Raw genomic sequence first — 11,717 nt, 5'->3', positions numbered from 1 at the left:
AAACTTTTGATTATTTTATTAGTTTTAATCCCATCCCCTTCGATGAACTTTCGACTTGCTCTCTTGTTAAACTTTTAGTTAGCGGATCCGCAATATTCTCTTTTGATTTCACATACTCTATAGAGATAATGCCTGTAGAGAGCAATTGTCTAACAGTGTTGTGTCTACGACGTATATGTCGAGATTTACCGTTTTACATTGCATTTTGTGCCCTACCAATTGCTGATTGACTATCGCAATGGATACATATAGCAGGCACAAGTTTTGTCCAACATGGAATATCTTCTAGAAAGTTTCATAGCCATTCGACTTCTTCTCCGGCTTTGTCTAATGCAATGAGTTCAGATTCCATTGTTGATCTAGCTATACATGTCTGTTTTGAAGATTTCCATAATATTGCAGCACCTCCAAGTGTAAAAACATATCCACTTGTTGATTTGGAGTCTTTAGTATCTGATATCCAATTTGCATCACAGTATCCTTCAAGTACTACTGGATATCTCGGTTGGCTATTTATAGACTTGTTCGTGGCCATTCGAACAGTCATCACCTTTCAGACAAGCCTCAAAAATTTGAACAGGCATGCTGTTCTTAAAAGTCGTGTCTGTTAAGTCAGTTAACAATCGGCTAACAGTCGGCTAACAGTTGACTGTTTGGTCGGTAAACAGTCGACTGTTAAAATAAAATAAAACACCTGGAATAAGCTAAAATTTAAATTTCATAGTGTACCTAAGAATTTGATTATTTACAATTTGGCCCAAAATTTTAAATAAATTTTGTTCAAAAAGTTAATATAGTGTAAAGGTCCACCCGCACCCGCATCGGATCGGACCGGACTCTGACACTGGCACGTGCTCGTGCCGAGCCAAGCCGAGCCGAGCCGAGCCGAGCCGACCGGTCCGACGGACTGCGGCGGCGGCGCGCGTGTGTGGGTTTATGGCCGAACCCAATAGGATATAGGTCTTCCCCCTTCCAAAAACTATTGGTACCCCTTGTGGCCCAAACCCAATTCCAAACTTCCACCTTATAAACCACACCAAAGTTTCCTAACTTTTCTATGTACATCCAAAGGTCCTATTTATATATGTAAAAAGGATGCAAATGAAGTATTGTGGATCAAAATATGCACCCTTTCAAAAAGTTGCAACACTTGGCCAAAATTTACATCCTTTCGAAATGTTACAATACTTCATTTCTTCCAACTTTGAACCACAATTTCTCATTCGTCCAGAATTGGTTTCGAGATTCCAAATATACCACGATAACCTACTCGATAAATAGAATAAGTTAGTCTATTTACTTTTGTAATTTAACCATTGGATCAAGTCCGAATATTTGGTCGAAGTTGACACGAAGTTACACATTTTCATACTTAACCAAATTTTTTTTTTGGTTGATTTTGGAACCAATTCCAACAATCCCCCACATGAATGAAAATTCGAGTATGCTCATGAAATGCTATGATATAATGCATTGTAGAGAGAGAAAAAAACACTACATCGAGGATGGTAGCTTTTGGCTTTGAACCTCCCGTAGTGAAATACCATCGGACTTACTCAACTAAGTGGTGAACGTGATGTCTTGAACTATTCAGCCTTTTGTGTAAGCCAAAACAATGATACTCACAGAGATGTCTTCCTTATTCCATATATTGTTTCTCATGACTTGGTTCATTTTGGCCCTGAACCCATCTCAATTTCATAAGTGTTTAAAGAATTCAAACCTCGAATAATTCTTATTTAAGCGCCCCCACTTCACACTTACATAGGTGACCTCCTATTAAGAGTATTTTGCCCTACTCCACTTGACTTTAATCAAGATATAGAAATCATTAAAAGCGTATCTTAACCTATTTTGAGGTAGCTGGGCGCTGGCACATCATAGGAATGGGTAGAAGTAAAATCTTCCCAGTGCATACGAAGTTTTTCACAGTTTGATTGTCCCATTGAACCTAGATCTTAGGATCTCTAGTCAACTAGGTTGGGTTGACACCATGGAAACTTTTGATTATTTTATTAGTTTTAATCCCATCCCCTTCGATGAACTTTCGACTTGCTCTCTTGTTAAACTTTTAGTTAGCGGATCCGCGATATTCTCTTTCAATTTCACATACTCTATAGAGATAATGCCTGTAGAGAGCAATTGTCTAACAGTATTGTGTCTACGACGTATATGTCGAGATTTACCGTTTTACATTGCATTTTGTGCCCTACCAATTGCTGATTGACTATCGCAATGGATACATATAGCAGGCACAAGTTTTGTCCAACATGGAATATCTTCTAGAAAGTTTCGTAGCCATTCGACTTCTTCTCCGGCTTTGTCTAATGCAATGAGTTCAGATTCCATTGTTGATCTAGCTATACATGTCTGTTTTGAAGATTTCCATAATATTGCAGCACCTCCAAGTGTAAAAACATATCCACTTGTTGATTTGGAGTCTTTAGTATCTGATATCCAATTTGCATCACAGTATCCTTCAAGTACTACTGGATATCTCGAATAGTGCAATCCAAAATTTTGGGTATGTTTTAAATATCCTAAAACTCTAACAATAACCTTCTAATGATCAATGCTTGGATTACTTGTATATCGATTTAGCCTACTAATTGAATAGGTAATATCATGTCGAGTGCAATTCATGACATACATTAAACTGCCAATAATACGAGAGTATTCCAATTGAGACTTACTATCACCAGTATTCGAAACAAGATGCATACTAACATCCATAGGTGTTTTCATAGGAATAATATTATATTTCTTGAATTTATCAAGAATCTTCTCAATGTAGTGTGATTGAGACAATATGAGGCCATCAGATGTTCTAGAAATTTTAATTCCTAATATAACATCGGCCACACCTAAATCCTTCATTTCAAATTTACTTGTTAGCATCCTTTTTGTAGTTTGAATTATGGTATCATTGTTACCCATAATCAACATGTCATCTACATATAAACATACCATGACATATCCATTTGGAGTGTTCCTGACATAAAAACATTTGTCACACTCGTTAATTTTGAAACCATTTGACATCATAACCACGTCAAATTTTTCATGTCATTTTTTAGGAGCTTGCTTTAATCCATATAGTGATTTAACAAGTCAACACACTTTCTTTTATTGTCCTGAGGCCACAAATCCTTCAGGTTGCTCCATATAAATTTCTTCATCCAATTCCCCATTCAAAAATGTTGTTTTAACATCCATTTGATGTATATCCAAACCATTCAATGCTGCTATTGCAATAAGCATACGTATGGATGTGATTCTTGTCATAGGAGAATAGGTATCGAAATAATCAAGACCTTCTTTTTACTTGTAGACTTTAACGACAAGTCTTGCTTTATATTTGTCAATTGATCCATCTGCTTTCATTTTCCTTTTGAAAATCCATTTACATCCCAAAGGCTTATTACCGGGAGGGAGGTCTACTAATTTCCAAGTATGATTTTATAGTATGGATTCAATTTCACTATGAACAGCTTCTTTCCAATATGAAGCTTCGGTTGATGACATAGCCTCCTTAAAATTTTGAGGTTCATTTTCTAACAAATATGTTAGAAAATCAGGCCCAAAGGAGGTTGACGTCCTAGCCCTTTTACTTCGTCTAGGTTGTTCATTTATAGATTCTTGATTTATAGTCTCTTCATTTTCACGAGATCTCTTTTGTGAATTTGATTCATCTTGCATGTTATAAGGAAAAGTATTTTCGAAAAATGTAGCATCGCTTGATTCAATAATTGTATTAACATACATATCGGGTATTTCAGACTTATATACCATAAATCTGTACGCATTACTATTGTAGGCATAACCAATGAATACACAATCAATGGTTTTAGGTCCTATCTTAACCCTTTTAGGTTTGGGAACTACTACCTTAGCCAAACATCCTCATACTTTCAAGTATTTATAATTAGGTTTGTGACATTTCTATACTTAATAAGGTATTTTTTGTGTTTTCGATGTGGTAGTTTGTTAAGAATATAGTTGGCAGAAAGTAAGGCTTCTCCCCACAAGTTCTGCGGTAATCCAGAACTTATTAACATAGCATTCATCATCTCCTTCAATGTTCGGTTCTTGCGTTCAGCAATACCATTAGATTGAGGAGAATAAGGCGCGGTAGTTTGATGAATAATTCCGTGTTCCGAACAGAATTTCTCAAATGGTGAATCATATTCACCACCTCTATCACTTCTTATGACCTTAATCTTTTTGCTAAGTTGATTTTCAACTTCTAACTTGTAGTGTTTAAACACTTCAATTGCTTCGTCTTTGCTTTTGAGCAAATACACATAGGAATATCGAGTACAATCATCGATAAAAGTGATAAAGTACGTATTACCTCCCCTAGTTTGAACAAATTTTAAATCACATATGTCGGTGTGAATTAAATCTAGGGGTTCGATACTTCTTTCAACAGAATGAAAGGGTAGACGTGACATTTTGGTTTCTACACATATATCGCATTTATGATTAGGATTTAAATCACACTTTGGTAATAAATCTAATTTGATTAGTCTACGCAAAGTATTATAATTTTTATGTCCTAATCGTTCATGCCAAATGTTAAATGACTTAAGCAAGTAAGAAGAAGATGTATTCTTATTCATAATTGGAGGTACAACAGTCATTACATTCAATTTAAAGAGCTCCTCATTCAGGTAGCCTTTTCCTACAAACATTTCATTCTTTGAGAGTACAAATTTGTCCGAGATAAATACTAGCTTAAACCCGTTCTTACTTAGTAGAGAACCAGATACCAAGTTTTTCCTAATATCGGGCACATGAAGAACATCGTTCAGAGTGAGCTCTTTTCCACTTGTCATTTTTAGCACATCTTCCCATGTCCTTCTACCTTGGAAGATGACGAGTTTTCCATGTAGAGATGTTCATCATGATCCATTGCTTTGTAGGTAGAGAACATCCCGCGGTTTGAGCATATGTGACGAGTAGCTCCAGTATCTACCCACCACTCCTCAGTGTTTCCAATTAAGTTGCATTCAGAGACGATCGCAGAAAGATTCATGGCTTGTACCTTATCAGTGAGGTTCTCATGTTCTGTTACATTAGCCTGGTTAGTTTTTCCCTTCACATTTTTTGACTTTCGACAATCCTTAGATCGATGTCCTGCCTTGCCACAATTGTAACAGTTGCCTTTAAACTTTTTAGCAGTTTTTGAAGAACCAATATGTCCTTCCCCATTGTGCTTCCTCTTTTTGCTTGTCTTGAAGCCTCCTTTTACAATGTTGGTTTTTGATTTCATCGAATTAGATGCACCATTCCTTTTTTCAGTTTTGCAATTGTCTTCTTTTATTCTCAATCGGACAATGATATCTTCAAGTTTAATTTCCTTCCGCTTGTACTTTAGCTAATTCTTGAAATCATTCCATGAAGGTGGTAATTTCTCAATTAGTGCAGCGACTTGGAATGATTCACTTAGTTTCATTCCTTCGGCATGGATATCGCTAAGTATGATCTGAAGTTCTTGAACTCGGGAAATGAGAGTCTTGTTATCAATCATTTTATAATCCAAAAAACGACCGACAATGAATTTCTTCGTGCCGGCATCTTCGATTTTGTACTTTGTGTCCAAAGATTCCCACAATTCTTTTGCGGACTTAGCATTGCAGTACGCATTATATAATGTGTTATCCAGTCCATTAAGTACATAATTTCTACATAAGAAATCAGAATGCTTCCATGCATCAATCGCAGCCAATTTTTCAGCATCACTGTCTTGCTCGGTATATGAAGGCGCGTCTTCTTTGAGAAATTTAGTCAGATTTAACGTTGTCAGATAAAAAGCATTTTTTGTTGCCAACGCTTGAAATCTGACCCATTAAATTTTTCTGGTTTTTCTCTAGTCGTATTCGGGAGTGTGGTACCAAAAGTTGTCATTTCTGAAACACAATCAGAAGATCAATGGTAAGAAGGAGTAGAAACAGAAACAAAATAATAATACAAAAATTCGTTTTAAGATTGTTTTTTCTAGAGTTTGACGTTACTCCTTCGAAACCAATCTGACAGAATCACCTGAATGTAAAGAATTGATCAACAGGATGTAAACAGTAATTCGAGCCCATCGACTTCACGATGTTTCCTTAAAACGAACTTCCTGCCTTAATGGTGCTAAAGGCGTCCAGCAATCGTTTCCCAGGATAGAACGAATTTTCGTCTCCTATGGAAGCAACACTGCAATCTGCAGGAGTTCCAACGAACTCAACGAAGTGTGTTTTACTTTGAGACAATATCAGAACGAGAGAGAAGATGATGAGATTCAAAGCACAGAAAGTTTGCAATGAAAATGGTGTGAATTTTTTGGTAAAGAGGCTGGCTATTTATAGACTTGTTCGTGGCCATTCGAACAGTCGTGTCTGTTAAGCCGGTTAACAGTCGGCTAACAGTTAACTGTTTGGTCGGTAAACAGTCGACTGTTAAAAGAAAATAAAACACCCGGAATAGGCCAAAATTTAAATTTCATAGTGTACCCAAGAATTTGATTATTTACAATTGGGCCTAAAATTTTAAATAAATTTTGTCCAAAAAATTAATATAGTGTAAAGGTCCACCCGCACCCGGTCGTGCTCGTGCCGGCCAGTCGGACGGCTGCGACGACACGCGCGTGTGGGTTTATGACCGAACCCAATAGGATATAGGTCTTCCCCCTTCCAAAAACTATTGGTACCCCTTGGGGCCCAAACTCAATTCCAAACTTCCACCTTATAAACCACACAAAAATTTCCTAACTTTCTTATGTGAGATAAGTGATTGAAAAATCAAATTCTTCCATAATACTTAGTTTATGTGAGTTACTTTAACACTTAATATTTCATTCAATTTTAAATGGTTTTCGATAAATAAATATATCATGTTAATCATCTCGTGGAGTAGAACGTGAATATGTTAGGTCACGTATTAATTAAAAGGTGGGTCCCACTGAAATTTGGGCTCTAAGTTGACCCATTTCATAACCATTTTTCCAACAAGAATTGATTTCTTCACTACACTCACAAAGGAAGCTCACAAAGATAAAGAAGATAACCCTAACATGACTGCCTCACACAATTTCACAAACCACACAGGTTTACAAAGATAAAGAAGAAAATGTTTGCCCATCTTTCTTCTCACAACCACACTCTCGCACCACTCATAGAGCAAACGGAGTACGCCACAAATCTCAACACATTATGCATGCAAACACATTACACAAAATAATAAAATCACCTTAGTTCCTACAATTACGCATATCAAACATATTGAAAGTGTAATATATCAACATTGCAACAGAACTAAGTGATCACATACATTCATAAAGGATTATACACAGATGCAATGTCGTAAACAGGTTTACTCTCTCGATAAACCTCACTAGGTGGTCGAGTTTTATCAGACGAACGATCACAACTAAAAGAAAATATATTGAAGGAAGAAAATATATTGAAGGTTTTAATGTATTTGAATGATTGAAAATGTGCGAAATTACATATTCAAGTTCTTCATTCTCATTTTTATAATAATGTGGCTCAAACAGGGGCAAAATAAACTATTGAATTTAAGTTCAACAAGAACACGAGTATCAAAATGTTAGAGGATCTCCAAAAGACTCTTCATTTATAAAGAGCATTTTATGCATAATAGAGAGCATTTTTAAATTAAGAGAGTAATTTTTTTACACACTTCAATAAACTCTCTACTTTAATTTTTTATTTTTTTTTCCAATGAATATTTAATAACTTCTCCACATATTTTATTAAAGTATAATTTTATATATTAATGATCAATAAATTCAAATGTAATTTGAAAATTTTAAATTGTAGAGTATTGAAATTTGTAATGTATTAAATGCAATTATTATACATTAAGAATAGAGAGTGAGTTTTATCTCTAAATTTAGAGAGCCAAACACACTATCTATTTTAAAAAATTAAAATAGAGAGTATTTTAAAACTCATTTTTAAGTATTGACTTTTTAAAATAGAGAGTAATTTGTATTTAAAAGTCTCTTGAAGATGCTTATAAGTTTAGGAAGTCTATAGCTGGACTTCTTAGCTTAGGTTGCTCTCTCTTTTTATCAATGATACATTTTCCAATAAAATAATATTACACATAAATTTAAAAGTTTTTCCTTTTTTTTAACCATACATCCTTTGAAAAATTACTATATCTTTATTATAATTTAAAATAATGGAGTCCAAAGATGGGCTTTTGCTTATAATAATTATCATTTTTGCTTAAAACAAGTAAATTACATATTTTGACACAGCGGTAATAATTACTTTTGAAAATAGTTTTTTTACTTAAATTATGCTTACACAATGATAATGTCATAAATATATGCTCAGACAAAAATATTATATTTTTCAATATTTATATATTTCTTTTAATACTGTGTAGCACTAATTTAAATGACATATCAAAATTTAAAACAATACATTCTAATTCAAATCTTCTCTAATTTTATCCTTCGTCTGTTTTTTAATTAAATACCGTGTACCAAACAATTCAACTCAATGTGGACGGTAGGTTTTTATTGCTAAAGTCTGGTTAGACTTAGGGACCAGAAAATATTAATTAGCCAAAAAATTGATAGGACAGGGTTAGGGATGTCAATTGGGCCGAGCCGACTCGCTGGTGAAAAAGGTGCCCGTGAGCGGCTCGGGTTCGTGATTTCTGCTCGTCGTGTAGACGAACCGCTCGTGGGCGGCTCATTTGGACCAACAACGAGTCGAGCTCGTGGCTCGTCGAGCCTTGTTCAGTGACCGTTCTGGTCACTGAATCAGTGACCAAACGGTCACCGAACTTTTTTTTTTCTTCCCCCCTCGGCTCATGGCTCGTCGAGCCTTGTTCAGTGACCGTTCTGGTCACTGAATCAGTGACCAAACGGTCACCGAACTTTTTTTTTTCTTCCCCCCTCGGCTCATGGCTCGTCGAGCCTTGTTCAGTGACCGTTCTGGTCACTGAATCAGTGACCAAACGGTCACCGAACTTTTTTTTTTCTTCCCCCCTCGGCTCATGGCTCGTCGAGCCTTGTTCAGTGACCGTTCTGGTCACTGAGTAGAAATGGATCAACGTTCATTTGTTGAGAGCTTGTTCGATACAGGATGTGAGTCATTGCCACATCATGGAGAATCGCCTAGTACGCCGCAAAGTCAATTTTCAAATGAATTTGCCGGTCTAAACGACATACCGATACCTGAAGATGTTCACATTCACGGTCAGGGAAGTCACATTCCAATTGATTTGGATGATATTAATGTTCCTGAAACGGAACATGAAGATGAAGATCAGCAATTAAATATCCCAGATGCCAGGAGAAAGCGAAAGGCCAAAAAACAAGCAAAATGTTGGGATCAGTTTAAATTGATTTCAACGGGAAAAGTCGTTGATGGCCTTACAGAATCTAAAGCAGTATGTAAATACTGCTAACAAAGATTGGCATGGCAAAAAAGAATTGGTACCACTCATCTCAATCGTCACTACAAATCATGTGCAGCCAGACATGGACTTCTTCCAGCTGGTCAAACACAATTACAATTTGGCAGTCTAGGCGTCGGTTCTACAACTTCACCCCTATCCACGTGGGTGTATTCGAAGGACGAGACTCGAACTGGAATGGTGAAATTCGTTGCCACCACTGAGTTGCCTCTGGCTATTGTAGACAACCAACACTTCGTCTCGTTCGTGAAAGAATATCTACAACTGAGATACGTTGGGGTAAGTCGAAGCAGTTTTCGTGTCGATACAATAAATTATTTCAATAATTCAAAACAACAATTAATTATAGATTTGCAACAATATGGGGGTGTTATATCCTTAACTTCTGATATATGGGAAGGGGTTAATAAAAGAGCATATATAGCTGCAACCGCACACTATATAGACCCACTTTGGTGTATGCATAAGAAAATTATTACTTTTAGAATTATTGAATTTCCTCACAATGCTAATAATATATATAATGCTATTATCAGTATTGTTAGAGAATATCATTGTGAGAGTAAAATTTGATTTTTTACTTTTGATAATGCTAGCGTTAATAAGGTAGTCGTCGATAAATTGTGTAGAACACTTCAACCTGATTTTGGTGGGTATTTATTTCATATTCGTTGTGTGTGTCATATCTTGAATTTAATTGTGTAAGATGATTTAAAACATATAAAGGATGAACTTCAAAGGATTAGGAATACATTAATTTATATTACGATCTCTCCTAGTAGAAAACAAGCATTTGAAGATTTTTGTGCCGAACTAGGGGTGATGATTGTTAAAATATTTGTTAGCGACGTAGGTCATAGATAGAACTCTATGTACTTGCTATTAAAATCATGTGAAAATTTCGAAAATTTAATAATTGACTTTTATAATAATAGACATGTTAGAAGTGATGATAATGGTATGTTAAATGAATCCGATTGGATTTTAGCTTTGAAAGTTAAACGATTTTTGACATCTTTTTATGAGACCACAAAGATTTTATCCGGCATTTATTATCACAGAAGTTGTATGGTGCTTGAACGCCTTTATATAATTGCAGGAACATTTCATAAATATAAAAATGATCCTACTTTTAGTGAAATTTTAATTGTTATGGAATCAAAGTTTAGAAAATATTGGGAAGAACTGCCTATGTTATTTCATTTAGCATACGCAATGGACTCCCGATATAATATTTCGGGAACTAAATACGTAATTGATCAAATCAATAAAGTTTTAATACTTGATACACCTATCACTTATAAGAATTTAGAGCAAACATTATGTGGAATGTATGATTTATATGCGGAAAGAATGGGTGCAAATGTTAGTCGGGTACCCTCTGCTGCACCTACTCCTTCTGCTGAAACTGAAGAAGATGTTGCGAAAATAATGAATTTATTTCAGGGCATTAATATATTTAGATATGATGCAACTACAATGTGTACATCTAGTGCAATGTCATCTACATCTGCATCTCATCAAATATCGGCCGAAACTCAAAATGTGATATCTGCCGAATTAATTAATTATTTCAATCATAATATGCCAACAGATAGAACAATTAAAAAAACTTCAGAAGAAGTAATTGAATTCTGGCGAAAGTATGAAAGACATTGGTCAATTGTTTATGTAATTGCGAAAGATCTATTGACACCTCCGGTTAGCACTGTTGCTTCGGAGTCTGCTTTTAGTGCAGGTAAAAGGGTTTTGACCGATGTCAGAAGCCGACTGAAAGAAAATGTTTTGGAAGCGTTAATGTGTATGAAGGATTGGCAGGACGCTCATTTTCGACTACAAGATAAATACGCTGAAATTGCATGTCGTCAGGTAAGTGATATTTGATTTAATTATATTAATCAATTTTTTTATTTTTTAATCGTTAAATTTAATTTTCTTTAAAAAATTGTACACGTTACAACAAGTTGTTCGTGTACAATTTTTAACTCCGCCTACTTAAAATTGATGTAGCCGGTCCCAAGCCTGAAAAAAGGAGGAGGATTTATATTTTATTAATTTTAAAAAGAAATCAAAAAAATATATTTTTTGTAAATGTATTTCAAAAAATAATTCGTTTTCATTATATAAATATTTTATACTTTATAAAAAGTATTACAAATTACAATACGATGTAAATAAAAAATATAAAAACTTGTTCTCGTTAAATTATTTGTATTTTTTAACACTTTTTATTTTTAAAACTCTATTCTTTATTAACTTTAAAAAGAAAT

This window comes from Olea europaea, chromosome 17, assembly GCF_002742605.1.
Source record: "Olea europaea var. sylvestris chromosome 17, O_europaea_v1, whole genome shotgun sequence".
In the NCBI taxonomy this organism is placed as follows: domain Eukaryota; kingdom Viridiplantae; phylum Streptophyta; class Magnoliopsida; order Lamiales; family Oleaceae; genus Olea; species Olea europaea.
This window is presented reverse-complemented; position numbering follows the sequence as displayed.